Source organism: Manis javanica, chromosome 14 (genome assembly GCF_040802235.1).
Source record: "Manis javanica isolate MJ-LG chromosome 14, MJ_LKY, whole genome shotgun sequence".
In the NCBI taxonomy this organism is placed as follows: Eukaryota; Metazoa; Chordata; class Mammalia; order Pholidota; family Manidae; genus Manis; species Manis javanica.
Window position 1 is genome coordinate 80,720,159 of NC_133169.1, and position 24,384 is coordinate 80,744,542.

At 49.0% G+C, this 24,384-nt stretch overlaps 1 long non-coding RNA gene across 4 annotated transcripts; it reads left to right on the forward strand.

Moving 5' to 3' along the window:
* Window positions 1-4,430: 4,430 nt before the first annotated feature.
* LOC140846095 (uncharacterized) lies at window positions 4,431-23,546 on the forward strand. 4 transcript variants are annotated; one of them, XR_012124989.1, is made up of 7 exons: window positions 4,431-4,566; window positions 5,440-5,576; window positions 6,537-6,621; window positions 8,094-8,273; window positions 11,569-11,676; window positions 20,213-20,361; window positions 22,429-23,546. It is a non-coding gene; the product is annotated as an uncharacterized lncRNA (long non-coding RNA). The 4 variants fall into 4 exon arrangements; XR_012124988.1 differs by lacking the exon at window positions 4,431-4,566 and having other exon boundaries at window positions 5,284-5,576; XR_012124990.1 differs by lacking the exons at window positions 4,431-4,566; window positions 11,569-11,676 and having other exon boundaries at window positions 5,284-5,576.
* Window positions 23,547-24,384: the final 838 nt, after the last annotated feature.

Sequence of the window (24,384 nt, forward strand, 5' to 3'; positions counted from 1 at the left end):
TTCTTTAATGTGTGACTGATCTGTTGTTTGCACATTTGAATATGGGATAGTTTTGTGTGTGTGAGAATGGTATTTGTGCTTTGTGTCTGTGTTTTAGGTCAGCACATATCTATGTGTGCAGACGGTGTGTCCTACGATTATGCATTTGTGTGTGTGTTTCACATGTTAGGTGGCTTAGTTGTGCAACAGGTTTATTGGGAGTATTCTCTTTGAGACTAGTGTAAGGTAACAGTGAAAGTGCAGAAGGACATGAAAAATCAATGGCTGTAAGAGAAAGAATATATGAGTTTTCAATATAGAACTGTTTGAAGATCCAAAGTAAATGAGGGCACAGGACAGAGAGTGCAAGAATAAATGTAGAGTAGCGTGTGATTGATTGTATTACAAAGTAAAATCTTGAAAGATTGAGGTTTAAGGCATTGGGATGGAATATGAACACTAAAGCCTAGCTCTCTAACTCTTAGGCATTCACCAATTAGAAATATATCCATATAGCAAAATACATGTAATAGAATTTTCAGAATATCACCTTTTAGAGTAGCCCCAGATTGAAAGTAACCGAAATGCTCGTGAAAGTATACTCAATAAAGACACTATTTATATGCAAAGAATGAAGGAACTACAGTCACATATATCATGGATGATTATTACAAACACAAGTACAGAGAGTGAAGAGAAGTTGACGCAAAGCATGTACTGTGCATTTGTGTTCACGTGACATTAAAACACAGGGACAACTAATGCAGCACTTTTGTATGGTTGCGACAGAAACAGAGCAGAGAACTCAGATGCATGTGGAACATGACAAGGAAGTGAATGATGATGATCAGGGGTGCAGATGGGACTGTATAGGGTTGAACTTGCAAACATTGGCTATGAAAAGATAGTGCTGTGCGGGGGTCTCGGACCAGGTATGTCTCTACTCAGGTCCGGACCTGAGGGTCCTACCGTGTTGGGCGTGCTTTAGGCTATTAGTGCTGTCACATCTTCCTGGTAATGTAACCTGTCCTCGCCCAGCTCATACTGACATGTTCTTCCATGTTCCTCTGATACAACTCATCCCCTGAGGCCCTCTTCCACCATTTCCTCAAATAACTCTCTGCCCTCCCCTTGTCTCCTTGGGCTCGCTCCTGTCCTTTGAAGTATTTTCCCTTGGGGTTTACTACTTCCGCTGGGGATTGTATTAATGAAGATGGAGAAGCATTTTGAGTTTCTTTCTGTACTGGGCAGCCTTGTGCTGACTGATGAGCAGAATCACTCAGCTCATCTCTGGGCTCTGCCTAGATCCCCACATCCCATTCAGTGGTCCCTTCTTACTAGCGCCAGGAAGCTTTTCCATTGCTTTCTGGCTTTTGGTTGGGACCACTGTCCTGTGTCCATGCTGTAGAGCTGCTTTTGTGGATAAATTAAGTAAAAATGATAGATGTGGTCTGTGCTTGGTGTTTGTATATTTATCCATCTATTAAATAAAGAATAAGAGTCTGCTATGTAATGTCTTCAGTGAACCCACATAGCCTCCATTTATGTGGATAGCATAATGACATTTTCCTTTGCAATTTTCAAATGTGTGGTAATATTGGTTGTTCCATCTATAGATCATGAGTGACTGGATTTCACAAAGTGTGTCTTTGTAAATGGAACAGAGATACGTAGCTACCTCTAATGAGGGAGGTAAAACAAGTTACCTGTGTGACTGGGTGCACATTATTTAAGGGTTAGTGTGTAGACAGCAGAGTCTGAGCATGACTCCTTGAGCAGGGAAGGTGGAAGTGTGTATCTGTGTAACGCTTGTAGAGAATGGGAAGGACGCATCTGGAATGAAGGCATGTGCATATGAGAGAAAACGTGACAGGAAAGGATAATGGGGCTGTATCTGGTACGAAGGAATATAGTGTGTGTGTGAGTGAGTTTGTGCTGATCTGAGGGAAGAGGTTGTAATTGAATTCCCACCCTGTTACCAGCACAGCCCACCATCTCACAGCTGTCCCAGTGTTCACACGGGGAACTGCCCTATCCTGGAAAGCACACCCCCAATTTGTCCCTCTGCAGAGGCTTCAGTCTTAGTTCCTCTGCCCTGAAGCCCTTTCCTGTTTTTGAAGGGAAAGTGAAGTAAGTAGGGATTGGGCCGAGCCACGCCATCTATTCATCCTGCCCAGCTTTGTGTCTCCCTTACCGTCCTCAGCAGCAGATTGAATCTTTCCTGGAGACGATACGCTGGAGAAATACCCTGAGACAGAGGACTCGTCTCCCCGTGTCTGACTGCGGTCTGGGACCACCACCGGTGCCTCCGGCTGAGGAGAATCCCATTGAGTCTTCTCGAATTCTGAGGAATGAATACAAAAAATCAGATGTAGCATTTTCTGGGATCTGTATCCATTCAAAAAAGACATGTTGAGTGAACAATCATGTTAGGCATTGAAACCCACCTCCCATGAAATTAAGCATTTGAAACTTCACTTGCTCCAAAATACAAGGAAACAGCAATTATGAAAATTGTGTGTAGTAGATGTCAGTAATACAGGGTATCTTGTACGTGACATTTCTAAAGATGTATACAGAATATCAAAAACTAGTGACTAAAATTGGGTACTAGCTCCTTTTTCCTCATGAGAAATTATATAATTAGAGGACATGGGATACAAGTTTTAAAAGACTTCTGCATGTCTGCCTGCCTGCCTGTCTAGATTGGTATCTGTATTGATGTATGGAAAGATCGGGACGTCAATATAAATATAGAGAGGGGTAGAGATTCAGCATTTTCGCAGGGAATTCCTGGGCAGCAGACATGGTGCTGGAGATGCTCTAATGAAGACTTTACACACTTGCCCCAGACCCTCTTCTGGGAATGTATTTCTGTATTTCCTCAAGACTCTCAGCCTCCCTATTCAGATCTTTTGAAAACCTCTTTCAAAGGAGGCAGACATACACACGTGCTACATTTCTTTCCCGGGGATTTCAACCAGACACCCTCGGCAGTTCTTAGGCAAGGGATCATTTATGGCCCTGCTGAGGGAGGGGACACATTTCTGAGCCTGGGCTATCGCGTTGCCCTGTCTCCCCGCCTGGCTCCTCCTCAGCCCCTTCTCGCTCTCAGCCCACACCACGGTGACTCAGACTGTCTCCCGCAGAGGTGGGGCAGTGGAGTGTGTGCCTGGCTGGGGAGCATGAGCTGCCAGTGACTGCAAGGAAGAAAAGCCTTTCTCCCAACCTGCCTTCTTCCTGGACTTGTCTTGGTTTCACTGGTTCCAGAGGGAACCGAGGCCCTGGGCCTGGAACACCCTTTTTCCGGAACTACAGTATTTCTGACCATGTGACTAAGTTTTCTGCAGTGGGAAATGAGTGGCAAGAACACGTGCCCCAACCAGGCATAGGCATGACGTCCTCCTCTGTGCTCCGCCGTGTTCTTCCCTTTTCTAGCTACCTGGGACATTGATAACCTGGGGTCTATTTGAAAGCTGAGTGTTCATGATAAAAAGTTTCTATCAGCAGGGAGACTTGCCCTATTCCTTGACATACACTGATTGTTGCCTAAGAAATAGATAGGTTCCTTCTTGCATTAGTTACTCAGGCCTAATCTACTCCAACTAATGAATCTTGAGTTGAGTTTTGAGAAGCAAATAATTAGACCTGGTACATACTAAGCAAGCCAGTATATTAGAAACTGCTCTGTGTCTTCCCTTGGCTTACTTATGCTGTATAAGCCAGGGGAAGACACAGAGTCACCTCACAGTCACTACCACTATTTCAGTTTCCCATTTTTCCAGAAAGCCAAACTTTCTCAATTCTACTATCGTGCTTAAATGGTGTTTGTGTGTGTGTGTGTGTGTGTGTGTGTGTGTGTGTCCTGCTGGTTTTTCTCTTTCATAAAGAAGCCTTGCATTTACATGTCTGTACTCTAAGAGAATGAAAGAAAGGTCTCAATGTCTGAGACAATCTAAGAAGTCAACTCATTTTCTGGATGACTTTACACTCATCCCTGCACCTCCAATTTTATGCACTCAAACCTTTTTCCTAATTTTTCAGTTACCACTTCGAGCCACACTTTCATCATTAACTGGAGAAAGTATTATTGGAAAACTTGTAACATTGTAAAAAATGAAATGAAGGGAAATACATTATGAAGGAAAAATTATACTAATCAATCACTACATCTGTGGTACAGTAACCCAGAGTTCCATGATGTAGGGATCACAGGTCCTACGCCACACAGACAAGGGCCTAGTGACAGGAACCTTCTCTGACCCTCAGATGATCTGATCCTGTAGAAAGACCGGCGCACCCCCACCTGTTCCTCCCTCCTGCTTTCCTGCCCTTTCTCTCCCGTAAGTAGGAATCTTCATTCCTTTTTTCTTTAGAAGACGGTTTCTAGATCCCCAATGCTCAGAGAATATCACTGACACACACCTCCTGACGTCCTGGCAGCTTTGGCAGAACATGTGGCTTTAAGATGTTTCCTTTTTCGTTTGTGCTTCATGGCTCAGCACTTCAGAGAGTGACTTAAAATCAGGTGCCTTCCTCCCTGGAACTCTGTTGCCAGAGGTTCAAGTGATGACAGCCAAGAAGCAGGTCAGTATATTCAATAACAACCAACAACTGGAGAGGCTCTCTCCTCACTCACTCACTCACTCACTCACTGGCCTGGCCACTGGTGCTTAAGCATAGCAGTAGGGCCATTATGATGTAAGTGAGACAGGTTTCCATAGCATTCTGACACGTGCATCAGAGCAGACCACTGATGGGGGATGGGGGGATCCCTTTTACCCAACACAAACTCTACCATCAACTTGAATTTTTATCTTGCACTTCATATCAAAACTTATGAACCAATGATATGGATTAAACAAAAGACAATTACTGTATGTATCTAGAGTAACCACATTACTAAATCTCCCTAGGGTGAGGATAAGGCATTACCTGAGAGAAACAGGCTTAGACCCATGTCTGCTCCATAGAACATGCTTAAGTGTCCTACCTTAGCAGTACCGTATAACTTATGTACATATGTAAGGTTTGGGTTTGGGAACACTTTGTGATTCCATACAGCTCCAACATTTAGTGAATTTTCCCAACTGTAGGGAACAGGCTCATGTATTTCAAGAACCCATTGTCTCTTTTGCAGCTCTTTGCCCATCACTTCCCCAGAGGCTTCAGGGAAAGATGAAGCCCCTGAAGAATAGAATGTTCAGAATATCACCTTTTAGAGTAGCCCCAGATTGAAAGTAACCAAAATGCTTGTGAAATTATAATCAATAAAGACACTATTTATATGCAAAGAATGAAGGAACTACAGTCACATATATCATGGATGATTATTACAAACACAAGTACAGAGAGTGAAGAGAAGTTGACACAAAACATGTACTGTGCATTTGTGTTCACGTGACATTAAAACACAGGGACAACTAATGCAGCACTTTTGTATGGTTGCGACAAAAACAGAGCAGAGAACTCAGATGCATGTGGAAGATGACAAGGAAGTGAATGATGATGATCGGGGGTGCAGATGGGTCTGTATGGGGTTGAACTTGAGAACATCGGCTATGAAAAGATACTGCTGTGCGGGGGTCTCGGACCAGGTATGTCTCTACTCAGGTCCGGACCTGAGGGTCCTGCCCAACTCTACTCCAACTAATGAATCTTGAGTTTTGAGAAGCAAATAATTGGACCTGGTACATATTAAGGAAGCCATTATATTAGAAACTGCTCTCTGTCTTCCCCTGGCTTACTTATGCTGTATAAGCCAGGGGAAGACACACAGTCACCTCACAGTCACTACAACTATTTCAGTTTCCCGTTTGTCCAGAAAGAGCCAAACTTTCTCAATTCTACTGTCCTGCTTAAATGGTATTTGTGTGTGTGTGTGTGTGTGTGTGTGTGTGTGTGTGTGTGTGTGTGTCCTGCTGGTTTTCCTCTTTCATTAAGTAGCGTCACATTTACATGTCTATAGTCTCAGACAATGAAAGAAAGGTCTCAATGTCTGAGACAATCTAAGAAATCAATTCATTTTCTGTATGACTTTACACTCATCCCTGCACCTCCAAGTTTAGGCACTCAAACCTTTTTCCTAATTTTACATTTACCTCTTCGGTCCATACTTTGCATGATTAACTGGAAAAAGTATTATTGGAAAACTTGTAACATTGTAAAAAATTAAGTAAAGGGAAAAACATTATGAAAGAAAAATTATACTAATCAATCACTACATCTGTGATACAGTAACCCAGAGTGGCATGATGTAGGGAACACAGGTCCTACGCCACAGAAACAAGGACCTAATCACAGGAACCTCCTCTCGACCCTCAGATGATCTGATCTCTTAGAAAGACCGGCGCACCCACACCTTTTCCTCCCTCCCGCCTTCCTGCCCTTTCTCTCCCATAGGTAGGAATCTTCATTCCTTTTTTCTTTATAGGACAGTTTCTACATCCCCAATGCTCATAGGTTATCACTGAGACACACCTCCTGACATCCTGGCAACTTTGGGGGAACGTGTGGTTTCAAGATGTTTCCTTTTTCGTTTGTGCTTCATGGCTCAGCACTTCAGAGAGTGACTTAAAATCAGGTGCCTTCCTCCCTGGAACTCTGCTGCTAGAGGTTCAAGTGATGACAGCCAAGAAGCAGGTCAGTATATTCAATAACAACCAACAACTGGAGAGGCTCTCTCCTCACTCACTCACTCACTCACTGGCCTGGCTGGTGCTTAAGTACAGCAGGAGGGCCATTATGATGTAAGTGAGACAGGGTTCCACAGCATTCTGACACGTGCATCAGAGCAGACCACTGCTGAGGGGGGGATCCCTTTTACCCAATACAAATTCTACCATCAACGTGAATTTTTATCTTGAACTTCATGTCAAAACTTGAGAAACAATGATATGGATTGAACAAAAGACAATTAGTATATGTACTATATGTATCTAGGGTCACCACATTACTAAATCTCCCCAAGGGTGAGGATAAGGCATTACCTGAGAGAAACTCTTCAACTAATGAAGCTACTCCCTTAGTGATATAATGAGTTTTGAGAAGCAAATAATTCGAGTTGGTACATATTAAGAAGCCATTATATTAGAATTACTCTGTGTCTTCCCATTGGCTTAGTGATGCTGTATATGTGTGTATGTGTGAATTGGTGTGAATGTGTTTGGCATGTCTTGTAGTTCACACTGAAAATCTCTAAACAGGCACTGTTTGTATTGAAGCTGGATTGCAGACAGACTCACTTCCCAAGCCTCTCCCCAAGGCCCCCCTGGGGTGTGCTGAAATCCAGATGTCACGTTCTCTTCATGAGCCACCACTGGGACCCTCGGTTTTGGTCCTGATCTGTCCCCTCCCGTTCCTGAGCATTGGCTCTTCCTCGTAGGACCTGTTTACTTTTTAAACATCACAGTCACCGGAAATTTCAGGTTCCCGTTTTTCCAGAAAGAGCCAAGCTTTCTCAATTCAACCATTGTGGTTAAATGGTATTGTGTGTACATGTGTGTGCATGCATGTGTGTGTGTGTGTGTATCCTGCTGGTTTTTTCCTTACATTTCATAAAGGAGCCTCACATTTACAGCTCTGTGCCCTGAGACAGTGAACGAAAGGTCTTTATGTCGGAGACAGTCTAAGAAATCAATCCATTTTCTGTGTGACTTCACACTCTCACCCCTGCACCTCCAATTTTAGGTACTCAAACTTTTTTCCTACTTTTTCACTTACCTCTTTGAGCCACACTTTCTTCATTAACTGGAAAAAATACTATTGGAAAACTTATAACAATATCCATTTACTTAACAAATGGCCTCAGTTTTGTAAAAAAGAGAAATAAAGGGAAATACATTATATTAGAAAAATTATACTAATCAGTCACTACATCTGTGATACAGTAACCCAGAGCGGCATGATGTAGGGAACACAGGTCCTATGCCACAGAAACAAGGACCTAATCACAGGAACCTCCTCTCGACCCTCAGATGATCTGATCTCTTAGAAAGACCGGCGCACCCACACCTTTTCCTCCCTCCCGCCTTCCTGCCCTTTCTCTCCCATAGGTAGGAATCTTCATTCCTTTTTTCTTTATAAGACAGTTTCTACATCCCCAATGCTCATAGGTTATCACTGAGACACACCTCCTGACATCCTGGCAACTTTGGGGGAACGTGTGGTTTCAAGATGTTTCCTTTTTCGTTTGTGCTTCATGGCTCAGCACTTCAGAGAGTGACTTAAAATCAGGTGCCTTCCTCCCTGGAACTCTGCTGCTAGAGGTTCAAGTGATGACAGCCAAGAAGCAGGTCAGTATATTCAAGAACGAACAACTGGAGAGGCTCTCTCCTCACTCACTCACTCACTCACTCACTCATTCACTGGCCTGGCTGGTGCTTAGGTACAGCAGGAGGGCCATTATGATGTAAGTGAGACAGGGTTCCACAGCATTCTGACACGTGCATCAGAGCAGACCACTGACAGGGGGTATTTCCAAAGTTAGCACCAGCAGGCCTTCCACACACCAGTTGTCTGGCTTGCCAGGTTAATGAAAAGAAAGGAGAAATGGGCTTCAAAAGGAAAGTGTCTTCTTGCCACTATTGACTCAGTGTCCCCCAGAACCCTCTAGGGACAAAGCATAACATTGAGTCAGCTGGCACAGGGGAAAGATTTGCAGAGAGTAGCTCCAGTATAACAATGCAGGGGATAGGACCAGGAGCTGGGTCCAGGACCCTGAATGTAGCGCTCAGGTTTCCTCTGTCTGCTGCTCATCAGAGAGCCACTCTGGGCTGCATGAATAGGAAAATATTTGGTAAGAGGGGGCCAGAGGAATGAATTAGTCACAGAGCTTTCTGGATGGTGAAAGAACAAACAACTAGGAAAAAATACAGTGTGATACAGAAGCCTGCCCTTTTGTTTGCTGACATGCATCTTTGCTTCAAGCTATTTTAAAAATGACTATTTCATTGATAAAATAAATGTGATAAAATGGATGTGTGGAGTTGATAAAAGAATGAATGGAAATTTACCTGGAAACGTCTCTGTAATGGAGTGCCCATCTGTAGAATGAATAGTGGAAGCAAATTACCCACGATGGGCCAACTCTCTGCTTTTTTAGGACTGTGCATTCTAGTCTTCCTGCTCAATAGAGGACATTGTCTGCTCCACCAAATTAGCCAAACACAGATAATGTTGTCAAAGAATGGCTCCATTAGATTTCACAGATGCCTGGCACCAATACAAAAGCCTCTACCCTCAACAGCATTTCACCTTCAATTTTTTCCTATATGACTCAAAAAATAAATTTGTTTTGTGGGGCAGAGATGATGAGTTTGACAGGTTTTTAGAACAGAAGGTAAAAGAGATGTTAGGAATATTGGCTGGGGGGATTCTAGTAAATTCCATTAGGTTGTATATATGGGGTTATGAACTGAAAAGGACCTTCTTACAGGGAGATGGGGAGCCTGGGCTCTAGTCCTGACTGCAGTGTTAACTCAGTTCAAACATTCTGTCCCATGGAGATGATAAATTTGAGATAGAGAGCAGTGACCTTGAACTAACAACTTAGTCTGATAGGGAACTAAAGGCTGAGAGTGAGGCTATGCCCGTAGTCTCCATGTGCCTGAATGTTTCTTAACTGAAAACAGTGCTAAAATCACTGCACTATGGGTGTGTCAGGTCTGTTGGGAGAACTGAGTGGAGAGTAGGACACAGGCCATTCCAGAAGTACGACAGCTGCTCAGGGAAGGAGGGGACGGACAATGCTTCTCTTATAGTGTTGCCTGGGTTAATTTCTGCACCCGCTGAAGGAAGACCTAAGAGACCTAATGATCTCATTATATATTTTTTTATTTTTGTTTAAAAAAATCTAATATGAACTAGGAATCCTAAAACTAACTCTGTAATCTCATCACCCCGATGCAGCAGTGAAAATGCTGCCCGTGTTTTTCCACATGTGCATGGGGTAGGTTGGTTTGTCCCTTTTGCTCTTCTCTTCCCCTCTGGCTGGAGCATCATGCACACCTTCTTTATGGGGCACGTGCTGAGCTGGGAGACCTCAAAGGGTACCTGGAGGCAGAGGCTCTTTCTGCATAATGGCATGCAGGCTGGCTCCTTGTCCAGTGGATGTTTTCTCAGGAACACCAAGCTCTCCTTCCTTCTCTCCCTGGGAGCCTGGCTCCGACACATTCTTAAACGTCATGAGAAAGGAACTGAAAAATCGGTGGGGGGACATGGGGAGTTGGATAAAGGAGTCCTGAGTTTGAAGACTGAGGGGGTCAAAGGTGGGATTCAAGAAGGCACAAACAGGGCGCTTAAGTAACTGAAGAGACAGTGGTATTGGGGTGGCATTAGAAGAAAGGCTCTCTGAGTGGCATGACAAGGGCCCAGAAGGGGCAGTGCTGAGAGGCAAGGAGAGTTGGGAAGTCCCAGCCAGGGAGGGCTCCACACAGGTAACTGTGTGAGCACTGCCAGCATGAATGACTCCCCCGTACACCTTTCTGGATCGTGTAGACGGTCAGTTAATTAGAAGTTGGACTCTATTATTCCTGATATGGATTGTTCCATCTTGCCCTTTCAGTGTTTGGGGGTCAGAGATACAGTTTTACAGTTTGTGCATGTTTTCAACCATGGTGCACCCACCAGCCTAAGTTCCCTTATCTTTGGTGGGATCCATGTTTTCCGTGGCCACGCCGTCCTCAGCTGTGCTGACTCACCGTGGTGTGGTAGGCACTGCATGAGATCGGTGGCCCAGTGTCCTGCAGGTCCTGAGGACAGTGTGGCCACACAAGGCGTTAGAGGGAGGGCTCTTCTCACCAGTGCCAGGCCAGCCCCCACCTCTCCCTCTGTGGGGAGGCCTGGCCTGGGTCTTGCTGCCCTGGCTCCAGGATGAAGGCAAAGTCCTTTCGGGGAAAGGAGACGGGAGCCATGTTAGGCACCATGAGCAGAACAGGATTGACTGTAGGGATCTAGGGCTCACACGGCTGTTGGAGGAGGGGTTGGGGAAAGCAAAGGTCAGATGCTATATTTGGGAAATCTGAAAATGTAACCGCATGGGAAGGTGCAAAGATGATCTCATCTGCCTGTAGCACTGAAGTAGGAGATGCTCAAAGGAAACCTAGCAGCTGCTGGCAGAACCTCAGTCAGTCAGTTGGCCCGTAACGCCTCTCAAGCTCTAGAAACTCAAGAGGCCGTTGACGTAAAGATAGAGCACCAACCTGCCGCCCTGGAAAGTACAGTGATAGCCGTGGGTGATGAGGTGGGAACCGTCCAGTGGCAGTTGCAGCTCCGATGCCATGCTGCATTTAAAAGCATCTGTGTTGCCAGTGCACCTTATGACAGTTCCCAATGGGAATGGAACAAAATTCGCAGCCATCTCCTAGGACTATGGCAACATACGAACTTTAGTCTCGACCTACATAACTTGCATCAAAAAAATACTAGACATCCAAAATGCCTGATTGGATATAATAGATCGCCGAGAGCTGGCGGAACAAGTCCTGGAACATCTTAAGGGCTTTAACCCATTCCATATGCTGAAACAGGCTCTCTGATATCTGCTGGCTTTGGTGTTGGTGATAATCGTTTTTTTCTGTTTATTATTAGTCAGCTGGCGAGCCCTCATGAAGAGAATCCACACAGACCGATTGAACCTGCATGGCTTATGGCTTCATTTAAAGAAAGAAGGGAGAGAGAGCACAGCTTTGCCCTGAGGTCTTTCCAATCTGCTCACCTTTCTTTCTGTTTGCTGGTTTTGTCACCTTTCTTCTTCCTTCCTAAACACAGCCCTTTCTAGAATCTCCCTACCCTGTTGTTCCAGGAAGGGCATCTTCCATTGCCAACAAAGGGTGTCTTGTATATGCCCTGTACATGGAGTTGCCCTGTGTCAAGAGGCAGGTACCATGCCATCTGTCTCTCTTGTCCAGTGCTGTGAGCTGGGCCCTCCTTGTAGATGAAACCTGGATTCCCCAAGATGTGAACAGAGCTGTGGCCCCACCAGCAGGCAAGGGTATCCCAAGACAGGTGTTGAGGTGTCGAGGCCACTGAGGCATAGACAACCAAGGAGACAGAGAACTGAACCTCTTGGGGGACACTATTCCCCTCTCCCTTGCATGCCTCACATCACCCTGCTGGCCCTGGAGGATGGCTGGTTAGCCAGAGACGGGTAAGATTCCTCAAGGGAGGAAGAACCTAAGACAGGCACAGTTGCAAAGGGGCCATCAGGAGAGGACCTGGGGATCAAAAGAGGTGGGGCACAGACCCTCCCACTCCCATCCTTGCAGAGGCTTGACCCCTCACCACGTCTGAAAGAGGTCTCCTGTCCCCATGGCTGCTTCGCTGCCCATGCCCAGCCCAGATCGGGACCCATGTAGTGAACAGAGACCTGACTAACAGTAGCTGCTCCCTCATTGCACACATATTTGTTTCCTGCTTCTATCTTGAACCACCGGGAAAAGGCAGCTGAAGGGAAGGGCTGTGTTGGGAGACCTTCTGCTGTGTAGAATCTTTATTGTATTTATCCACATTTGAGGTTTCTATTAAAGAAAGAAGGGGAGATGTGGAAAGGCAGAATTGAGAACACTGGATCTGGAAATGAGAACACGGAATGTGAGGTCAGCCTGGGAGTGAGATCATTGTGGGCGGCTCACGGAAGTGAGCCTGTGTATATGAGCTGTGCTGTGAAACACCTCTGCGCCGCTGGTCGCCGTCAGGTGGTTTTGATTCCAACTTTGATCTCTGTGTGTTTCTTGTATGTCTCTGTGTTTTTCTGTTTCTTGCATCTCCCACCCACCCCTCCTGGGTTCAGCTGGACTGCAGAGCTGGTCTCTGCAGGAGAGCGGGAGGGATGGTTCCCCAAAGGAATAAAAGTCTCAGGGAGAGCAACCTATTTCTAAAGAGAACCAAAGAGAAGCAGAAGAGGCCTGGGCTGGGGCCATGGTGACAGGCAGGAAGAACTGCGGCATGGGAGCCCTCGGCCTGCTCAGCGTGACTTCCTGTGTACCCGGGATCCAGCTGAGCCCTTCTCCAGCTCTGGGCAGGCTGAGGGCGGCCAGCAGGTGTAACGGGCGGGTGCGGCAGAGCAGCTAGACTCCTCCCTGGGGAATTGCACAGCCCCTTGCTCCCTCAGTTATGTCGTATTTGCCATGAACTTACCTTTAAATGCCATATTTGGGCTTTCCATAGATACTGTGTTTGAGAGTAACGAGACTTCTGAGCTGTGTGGGTTTTCTGCTGGAGTATCTGCCATCCAGGAGGGATCCAGATGCTCTTCCCTCTCTTTCCTTCTTGATTTCTTGGCTTCTGACAACCTCCTACTTAGGGATTGCAGAAGTATGCATTTATTCAGTCAGTATGGACGGAGACCCTCCTGTGTGCAATGCCCTGGGATTAACCACAAAGAAAACAAACCGACTCTGACCCGCACAGAGCTTAAAGACCAGCAGGAAAGTCAGCAAGAAAACAAAGGCATCGCCCGTGGATGAGTATGTTACTCAGTGGTGGTGGGACACGGGCTCCAGAGGGCAGCCCAGGCTGTTCAGGCAATCCAGGTTTGCCCTGGCCCGTGGGGCAGGGGGGCTTCCTTGTGAAGGGGATGTGAAGCTGAGAGCTGAAGGATGGCTGGGCTTTAGATTTTGATGAGGTGACCGGGCTGGGGAATAGGGAAATGAGTTCGGATGCTGGGCTCTGAGCAGGGAGAGTGGGGCTGCCGTGTGGAAAGGGCTGGGTGAATAGCCTGGAACGGGCAATATTAGAGGGCATGGAGGCCACGCTGGGGGATCGGGTCTCCATTTGCTCCCCCTCCCCAGTTGGCCATCCCCTCGGAGCCCTGAGCTATGAGCGCCTGAGGAATGGCTGCCTCCAGGCTCCTCCGTGCCGCCTCTGAGTGCTGGTCACCTGGCAGGGAGGAGAGCGCTTCCCCTGACCACACCTGAAGCTGTCCAGTCAAGGCCTGGGTGCCAGCCGGTGGGGGCACTGCTGCCATCGTGCTACCGCAGGAGAGACCCCCCGGCCGCTGTGTGGAGCAGAGCTGGGGAGGCTGGGCTGGTGGGTAGGGAGAGATGGTGGTGCTTGGACGAGACTGTTGGCAGTGGAGGTGGTGGCAGAGAGCTGGATTCAGGATGTGGTTTGGAGGTGCAGTCATCCGGACCCACGGATGGACACGGATGGGGTGTGGGGTGGGGAGAGAAAGAGGAGTCGGTAACTGCAGCCTCGGTGGATGGCAGTGCCGGTCACCGAGACGTGGAAGGCTGGGGGGAAGCCCACTTGGGGGAAATAAACGCAGGCACACGTGTTCTGTCTTGGACATTTTGTGTGTGAGGAGCTGCCAGGGGACCAGTTGGGTGCAAGCGCCTGGGCTGGAGATGCAGTGTGGGAGCTCACCCAGAGTCGGTGGGTGCAGTCGTGGCAGTGGGCGTCTGTGGGTGGGCTTGTGGGGGACCAGGCCGGGCCCACAGGAACTGGAACATCTGGAGGTCGGCAAGAGGACAGGCAGCGGCTGACAGAGAAACCCAGTGGGGTGGAGGTGACAGCCTGCCCGTGATGAATCAGGCCAGCGCTGCCCAGGCCGCAGACATGCGCCCTGAGGGCCCCCAGGCGCCAGCCGCCTGTCCCCGGGTGACGGATGAAGGCCGCTGCCTCCCACCCACTCCCTCCAGTGCCTGCCTTCTGCCACCACCAGGCAGTCCCTCAGGAGTAGGGAAAATGGGAAAATAGAGGCTCGCTGTGACAGCCTTTTAAAAGTGATTTTTAAAACTTCTTGTAATTGTTGATTAAAAGGCCCATTGCTCCAAAGACTCTGTGGTGGAAGAAGGAAAGTCATTTTAGAAGGAATATCTGGAGAGGTGAAGCATTTCGGCAAATTGGCCAGGCAGCATTTGCAACTCCAGGCTTATATTTCAAAAGCCATTAAAAGCCCCTAAAGAAAGTGCTGCAAAGGAGTAATTTTGAGAAAGGGAAATATTTTTGAGGGAGGAAGGAGAAAATGCCAGCTGTGGGGCGGGCCGCGGGCCGTGGGCAGAGGAAGCAGGAGGCCCCTGCGCGCCTGCTCGGCGCGGCAGGCTGGGCTCCTCTGGCTCCTGCTCTGCCAGCACATGCTTCGGCCCCCCTCTGCCCTCGCTTCCACTGCTCCCTTACTTGGAACGGCCACTTCTCAGCACCATCCTTTCCAAAGTTAAGCGTTTTTGTGGAGTCCTTTCCCTTTCCTGGTACCCCAGCCCTCACTGGCCTCCTGTGGCCCATGGCCCCTGCATGGCCCAAGCATATTTGTGGCTAGGGACCCTATGCTGCTGTTTCATGTCCGTCTCTGGTTTTCCCCCAGCAGGCTGTGGTCTGTGCTGGGAGAGAAGGGCGCTCAGTGCCAGGGGCAGAGTCTGCAGAACATCGGTTGCCCCTTCCCTTCTTACTTCATGGCCAAGGTGCCAGTGGGGAGCTGGAGCTCCCCACTTGTCATGTCTCTGTCCTGGGGCTGCATCCATCTATCTGTCCATCCATCCATCCACCCAATCACCTGTCCGTCTGTCCATCCATCCACCCGCCCATCTACCCATCCACCCATCATCCTTTATCCATTCACCCACCCACCCATCTATCCATCCTTCTGCTCATTAATTCTAGGCCTCTAGGCTGGGATACTACAGCTAAGGTCCATGTTCTTGGGGTGGCGGGAGACAGATAGGAAGCAGACAGCTACATTATCCATGTGAAGCGTGCTGAATTTAGAGAGCATGAGGCTGTAGAAATCCATTGATCTGGGGGTGGACAGGAGGCTTCCTGGGATCTCAGTCATCCTGGACCTTCCCTGGTATGATTATGTACAGCCACTGTGGGCTTTAGTGAGGGGGCCTGGGTAGGAGCCCAATGAGCAAAGCTTGACGGAGAGGAGGGGAGGGCTGAGCCCTGTGCCTCTTGGGTGTAGTTTCTGTTCTGCTTTCTCTGTGGAAATGCAGGTTTGTGTGATTGTTTTAGAAGTTTTCTGTCTAACTCTAGTCTCATTGCTGAGCTGACATAAAGCCATGTCCAGGAGCCACATACACAAGAATCATTCATGTGTTCATAGTAATAAATCTTGGTACTTTTAAAAACTTCCTTTGCAGACCCCTCCTTTCAGAGCTCTGCTCGCCCCTCTCAGCCCGAGTTTGCTCCTCTGGGAAATGAGGTGGTGGGATTCGCTGAATTTCAAGGATGTTAACATTTTGAATGTCTAGAACCCATTTGTTGGAATCCCAGAGCACACAGACTGAAATATTATTTTTGCTTCTTTTCAACCTGATGAAGAGAAACCTGTGAAGGAACACATCACCCCAGAAGGGGAAGATGTGACGAGCGACAGCACTGGGTGGGCCGTGCCCGCAGGTGCATGGAGGGCGCAGTGAGGTTGTGCCTGACGCTTTGGGTGCCACCCGTTCTGCTTCAGCCGCAGTTGCTGCTGGGTCCTTCCATGGAGGAGGTGCTTTGGGGCCAGCGCTGCCCTTGGGTGACAGATGTGTGACAGATGAGTGACAGGGAGGAGTTAGGTGGATCTGGGCTTCTGTGGGTGTGTGCTGGGTTCAGGGAGCCGATTGTCCTGAGGTTTGCAGAGGGCCTCTGGGGAGACTGGTTGACCTCAGAGCACATCTGGGGAGCAAAGCACTGTCCGAGGGATGAGGTGGGCTTTTGGGTCAAAGAGGAGTGAGGGGCAGGCTGGGAGCTTGGGAAAGGGCAGTGGAAACAGGGTGCCCCGGCCCTGGGGCTACACAGGGTTGAGACTGACCCCTGAGAAGGGCTGAGAGGGGAGGGGTCATGAGGAGGACAAGGCCCTGGGCGTAACATGGTCTGGCCCTCGGTGGTGCTAGGGATGGCAGCTCTTCATTTCTAAGATTTCTCAAACCATTTTGGCTTTCTTCCTTAATCTGGTAGCACAGATATGTTTCTCTGTGCCTGAAAAAGAGACTTGTGTGCTTATGTGAGAGACAGCTGTGTAAGGGACATGTGGGGAAGTGCTTCGGGTAGAAGAAGAAGGACTGGGTGGTGTAGTAGAAGGATGGGGACTAGAGAGAAGATGGGGTACACAGGGCCTTTAGTGCTTAGGAGTCCCATGGGTCCTCAGAGAAGATGTGTCCCACATATGTACATCCACATGGCACATGTCCATGTGAATGCCAGGCTCGGGCACTGTAGCTTCCTTACTCACTGATGGTTCCAGTGGGGAATTTAGGCATCACAAAAGAGGACACAATGTTTCCCAAAAGAGGAGACGCCATTTCACTGAGTTTCCAAAGGTTCTATTCGGTACAAATCCTGAGAGATGCTCTCTTAAAGCTGCCTATGGCCCGTTGAATATTGGGAAGCACCATGTCTTATGCTTCCTTGGAGATTCCCAATGAACATTAGCATTTCAGAGGCTCCTAGAAGTCCTCCTGCAAGAGAAATCTGTTAAACTCCCTTTAAACCTGTGTTTCCTAACCGTGTTTGACCCCCGATCCCTTTTGTTACAGAAAGCCTACTGAAGTCCTACATAAGTCTCCTGTCCCACATACACACCTGGGGGCCCTTTGATAATTTTACATCCTCACGCTAACTACCTTATGGACTCACAAGCTCTGAATCTCTACCCAGAGTGAAAGTTAGGCAGCGCGTTTATCGTCTGGCCTGCTGTAGCCTCGTCGGAGCTTGGAGCAGGCCTGCTGGAGTCAGAGCGCAGATGCATCTGTTTGCTCGCTGCTGCTCTGCGAGCCCTCCGCCTGCCTGAGTTTGCAGACCCATTGCTTCCTGGTTCAGCCTGAGCGTTTGGCCCAGTGGCCAGTCTGTACAGTGACCTTCACGGCCAAATGAAGCTCACCTAAGCCCAGGAAGCTCCGTAGGACACAGAATGTGAGCAGAGACGCTCCATCTGTCGAATCCCCCCTGCCCTGCAGCAGCGCAGGCTCCAGGAGCTGTTCTCATCGCCTTTTTTGCATATAGTGATGAAATAATATAGGAAATTCTTCCAATTTTGAAATAATTTTTGTCAAGGCACCAGGGGCAGCCTGAATGTGTGACAGAATGCCCCCGAGCTTGGAGAGAGGAGCCGAGGGACCTGAGGAGGGAGGAGGAACGAGAGGTGGGCTCTTCCTTGAGAGGGGTCAGGAGCGGCTCCAGGGTGGCCTTCTTCTGCCTGCTGGCTGGGCAGGTGGGCACCGCTGAGCCGGAGCCTGGGACGATGTGGTTCTGGCACATGTTGGGATGGAGCCCTGGGACACCTGTAGTATATCTTTGAGCAAATGCTTGTTCCTCTTAGGCCTCGGGTTTCTCCACTGATAAAATCACGCAGTGGACAGGTGTTCTGGGGCTCATTAAGTCTAGGCAATAGGCTTCTGCTTAGAAGGCAGTTCGTCTGTTCACACGTTTGTTACCAATGTTGCCTCAATTCCTAGGGAGATAAATTGTACCCAGTGGCTATCCTGAAGGGGAGGGCTGTACCTATAGGGCCCATCTAAGTGTGGCCTACTGTGGCTTGGGCAGGCCCAGGCCTTCCTGCCTGCAGAGATGCCGCTGGGGCTAGGGCCAAGGGTCACTGACCAGCCACATTTCTGAGCCGATCTGGGAGGGAGGGGAAGAGCTCTGTGACTTGACTCCTGTTGGGTGTCCCCCCATTGTTATGTCTGCATCCCCATCTGCATCTGAGGTGGGGTCCATTCTGGGTACAGACACAGCTGCAGCTCCCTGGCATTTCTGTTGGAGTGTGCCTGTCCAAAGCCTTGCCTGGCCCTCTGTCCTGGCTCTCCACTGCCCTGGCCTCTGGCTTGGACAGACGTGACCTGACCCAACTCAGAGGTGACCCTGGAATGGCCAGAGCATCTGCAGAGCCTGACGCTGCCTCCCTGGTGATGTAGCCCCCATACTCGAGGGCATGTGCACACCCATTGCCCAGGGAAAGAGTGAGCAGCGCCCCCTCGGATGATTGATTAGCTTCCTACATTTCCCTTTGCCAAGGCATCTCAGAAGCACATAGCAGACGGCTTCTCGGGGAATTCCTCCGGGGAACCAGGCTTCTACAAATTCAACCACATGTGGCAATCCAGTATTCAAATGAGAGAAGAAATTGGGAATGGAAACATGCTCTCCCCTGCTCCCTCAGTTAAAAACGTGGATTCAGAGCTGGAAGGGTCAGAAGCAGCTTCTCCTCTCCCCTGGCTCCCCTCTTGGTCAGAGGGAGAAGAAGAGCCCTGGGGCCTCTTCCAGCCCTGTCTGGTGAAGAGGCCTCCTTAGGGCTGCTACCGCGAGGTGCGAGTCCAAGGAAGTGGGCTTAGGTTCAGCTGAACAGGCTTTGCTTCAGTGGCTGCTGGGTGTTAGGCCTGGGCCTGACCCTGAGTGGAAGCAGGTCCAATAGCTTATTGTGGCTTAAAAAGCACAGGCTCCTGACACAAACCTGGGTGCTCACACTGACTTGGCCATGTTCCAGCTGTGTGACCTTGGACCAGGGCTTTCGGTGTTCTGAGCCTCAGGTTCTCTGTTTGTAAAATGGGGATCATAGTCCCCATCTCACAAGATTGTTGCGAGGATCAGATGACTTGGTGCACACAGAGAGCTTAGCACGCGCACAGTTCCTGGTGCGCTCTCATTAATCACACGCACTCTCATTAATCACACGGCCCTGAGCCCCTGCAGCAGGCAGAAGTGTGTGCCCTGGGTCAGAGATGACAGAGTGGAGGCTGGGAGGGGTTGTATGTGTTTTCCTAAAATCACTTAGGTTGTTGCTGCTAAAGCAGGGCGAGGCTTAGGGTGTCTCCAGGAGGGTGCCATCCTGGCCCTGCACCCGGAGGGACACAGGAATCCCTCCCTAGTCTCAGGCTGGTCTGGGAGGAAGAAGAGCCTGCTGGGGCTTCACCATCTTTGGCAGCGGTTGGGCCATTAAGAATATGCTACTTATTTTTGTTTTCCTCTTCCAGAAAAGTGTTTATAGAATTCCAAGGAATTAGAAGAGCTACCCAGATCTATGCCCCTAAGTGGCAGAGACAGCCCCTCTGTGGAGGGAGAATTCAGAGCCCCCTGCCCAAGAGCCCTGATCTTCCCCGCCTTGCCCTGTGCCCATGTTTTACGGTGTTGCTTGCTCCCTGGCATTTGGCTTCCCTGTTCCTTGCCTTGAGTTTTCATCGCATTAATGTTTATGAGCAAATAAAACTTGGATTGCTGCTCTGGGCTGTGGGATCACTGCTGACTTGGGGAGGAGCCTCTGATGTAACATAATCCCGCTTCTCTGACTTTCCATGACTTCCACTGCATTCTCCTCTAGGAAGATGAGTAAAGGAGTGGAAATCGATGAAATCAGGGGCCTTGCCTTCCTCCCCTGACCTTGGCACCATCAGTCTCCCACTGGCAAGTGGCACGAGAGTCAGAGTGTTGGAAACACACTCACTCCTGCGTGGATGTGGACGGGCATGGGTGAGCAATCTTGGGGGATACAAGAGCACTGGGGTGTCATGGGTGGTGTGTTAGTGGATTCCCCACAGACTGAGGTCTCAGGGCAGGACTGGTGGATATGTTTTTGATCATATGCATGAGAATGTCCCATTCCTTTGGAGCAAGAAATTGAACAACATAACTGATTATTTCAAGGATAAAATCTAGTTGAACTGGTGTGTGGGGCCATGTAGATTCTCATGCTTGTAACAAATGTATTGTTTTTATTTTCCTGAATGCAGAGTCCCATATGGGACTCTTTTTAGTGGGCTTGGAGAAGTGGCTGTGGCCTTGGTGGGCACAGTTATCAGGGTGAGGAGGGGAGGGCTGCACGTCACTGCAGTGGGTGGCAGGCTGCACTTGGCTGCATTATAGAGCCGCAGCTCGAGGACGGGTAGCACATTCCTTCTGGGGCTGTTGTTGAGGCCGCAAGCCGAGAGGAGGAAGGTAATTACATAATTTCATGTCAGTCTTGTCTCAAGGGGCCAAGCTAGCTGACTCTCCAAAACTGGGGTTTATTTTTGACTTTTTAATTTATAGGCTGATACACATGCATGCTAGTTTTCTCCTAAGGTTTTCAGGAACAGTCGAGGTGTACCTGGTACAGCAGGCAAGACTGAGAGGAGCAAATGTGGTTGCGACACCGAAAATCTCGTAGGTTCGCAGGGAACATGGTGATGCCGCAGGATGGAAGAACGTGCGGAGGAAAGGCGCGGGCAGACACCCCGTTGTTGGGGGCAAGGCTTTCTGGAGGAGGAGGAGGAGGCGGACTGGCCCTTGGAGGATATGGGATTCCCACGGGTGGAGATGGGGCAGGAGAGGCCTCAGGGAAAGGTCTATCTGAAACAGGTGTGTAGACTGAGAGGTCAGGGCCATCTGGTAGGAGGTTCTGCAGGGGAAGTCCTGGGAAAGAGACTAGAGAGGGTGAGGCCCTAATGGGCTTTGGAGATGCTCAGGGGGTGTTTGTTGAATAAATCTGTGAGTTAATGGCTGAGCCTTCATTCTTTGACAGATGCTTACTGAGTAACTATTATGTGCTGACCACTCTGCTGCTACTGATAGGCAGCCGATAACTGTCACTCCCTTGTGAGTTTCCGTCCCAGCCAGGGAAGGTAGTGCACAGGTCAGTGAAATATGTAAGTAAGGCATGCAGTGTGTTAGGAAGAGGTAAGTGCGAGGGGCTGGGGGTGAGTGCCCGCCGGAGGGGGATCGGACCACCAGGGCTTTGTGTGTGCGTTTGGGGGAAGGTTACAATTTCATTTTTGGCAGGGTAGCAGAAGAGGCCTCTTTGAGAAGATGACATTTGAGCAATTTGAAAGGGATGTAAGGCATAAACCAGGTAGATATTTGGAGGAAGAGCATTCCAGGCAGAGGGACTTGCCGTGCTTAGGGGCCTGACCCTGAGCATGCCTGTGTTGAACCTTGAAGGCTAGCGTACAGCTTTGGACTTCACCCCAGTGGTGTGGGGGCCTCTGGGAGATTTTGAGTAGAGGAGAGACATGATGTGATTTCTGTCTTGAAAGTATTGTTCTGTGCTGGGTGAAAACTTGACCATTTTGAGGGCAAGGGTAGAGGCAGGAAGACCAGTTGAGAGGCCACTGCAGCCTCTGGGGGAGATGTGATGGTGGCCTGGGCTGGGCAGTGTCATGGAGGTGGTGAGAAATGGTTCTGTTCTGAACATGGGAGATTTCTTAGCAGACTGCACATGGGTATGAGACAGGGGCAATCAAAGAACATGCCAGTTTCAGCTTCAGCAACTGGGACCCAGCAGTCCGTGCATGGAGCAGGCTGGGTTGGATCAGGAGCTGTTACAGACATGACGAGCCTGAGATGCTTGTTGAGATGTGAGGGGCAGCTGGTTTTCCTTGTGGGGAGTTTTGGAGAGAGGTTGGAGCTCGAGATGTAAATTTAGGGGCCACTGGCCTTTAGAAGGGACGAGACTGCCAAGGAGATGATAGAGTATAGTGCCAACCAGGGCTGACATTTTATTTAGTTTTAAGTGCCAGGTGAAGCACTTACCAGCATTCCCTTTCTTTGCCTCCATCACAGCCTGATGGAGTAGGAGCTGTTATTTCCCCCATTCTACAGAAGAGGAACCTGAGGGTCAGAGGGGTTAAGTCATCTATCCAAGATCACACAGCTACTAAAGGTCAGAACCAGAATTTGCATGTCAGTCAGTCTGACTCCAGTTTTGATCACTGTGCTTACTGACTCTCAAAATTATGGACCTAATTCTGTGCATTGTTGGGGGTTCACTGAAGTTTTTGTGCAGAGAAAGGACTCAGAGCTGTGGCTTAAGAAGAGACACCTGGAACCCGGGGGCTCCTGACGAAGGTCCTGGGGAGGGGAGAAGCAGACGCCAGAGGTAGGGAGCTCGGAGAAGGTTTGGACCGGCCAGTGGGAGCTGGAAATGGGGCCTGGAGAAGGGATGTCCTGAAAAGGGAAGAACCAAACTGTGACAGACCCGCTGTTACGAGCTGAATGTTCGTGTTTCTGCCGACTTCCTGTGTTTAGAGACGGTCCTCCGGGGAAGTCAGTGAGGTTGAGGGATCATAAGGGTGGGGCCCTGATCTGATGGGATCATAGTGTCCTCCTAAGAAATGACACCAGAGAGCCCTGTCTCCGTGCACACGGGCGGAGGACACTGCACAGTGAGAAGGCGGCCATGTGCGAGCTAGAGAGAGAGCCTCGCCAGAACCTGAACTGGCCGGGACCTTCATCTTGGACCTCCTGCCTCCAGGACTGTGGGAAAGCAAAGGTCTGCTGGTTAAGCCACCCAGTCTGTGGTACTTGGTATGGCAGTCCAAGCAGACTAGTACACCCAGGCTCTTCAGTGTTCTGGCTTTTTCCAGAACTGTGTCTTCTCGCCACGCTGCAGGACTGAGCAGTTTGGTAGATGGTCTCTTAAGAGACCTCTCTTCTCCCCTGTCTAAGCAATTCTACGTATTTGAATGAACCAGAACAGTCACTGAACAACGACCTAGTGATTAGGTTCCTTGTGGAGTAAGAGAGAAATGTGAGAAGAAAACCGGTAAATTCTTTTCATTCTTAATAAAACCTACCATCAGCTCGCTAATGCCTGATACTAAGAGTTCAAAGTCCTCTCTGTGCCACTGATCTTCAAAGGAAGAATTTCCCAATTTGTTTGACAAGGCCTGAAAAAATGTGGGTGAGGCGCCTTTCAGATGAGAATTTTGTTTTATTAAAAAAATTTTTAAAGCATTTGAATTTTTGTACAAAAACTGGTGTAGAGTTTTTTTTTTTTTCCTCATTTGAAAACGCCAGTGTGTGTGTGTGTGTGTGGCAGGGGTGGGGGTGGAGGTGGAATGTAAGCAAATAGCAAAAACAGGTGTTTTTATAACAGTATTTCCACTGTCGAGAAATCCAAAAATCATTTTGATCGGATTGAAAAGCCCAATGATGAAATAACTTCATTTTCTTCTCTAAATGCTCTAAAGGGCCTGCCTGTTGATTCTCTCTCTTGTGTCCAGTGAAGCCATGTTGCTCTTCAATGGCCCAGGGGTTCCCTACCTCAGAAGGATCAGACCAGGTTTCTGGGCACATGGCCTCACCAGAAAGGTGGGAGTTTCAGAGCATTAAAAGCCTTTCCCCTCAGAAGTGCTGTGAAGACGCTTCCCTGAGCCAGAGGACGGCGCGACCACCTTCCACCCGTCTTGTGCAGAGCACAAGCTGGCAGAGCCCTCAGTGCCCCACCTGGGCTTCCATTCCCTTTCCAGAAGGTTGAAAAACACGTCAAAACGGCATGCCTGTGACGAAAGGGCAGCATGTATTTAGACATACCAGTAGCGGGAACCTCTTAGGAATAAGAAAAGTTTTGCCAGCTTTTACTGTATGCGGTGGAAAGAAGCCACCAAGGAACCCCACCGTGAGGTGAGTGGACTCCCCATTTCTGGAAGTCCTGCAGGAGGTCAGCGTCCATTTCCCTTTCCAGCAGGCTGGACTCCTAGACGAGGCATTTTGGCTACTTATGGACTGACAACCACA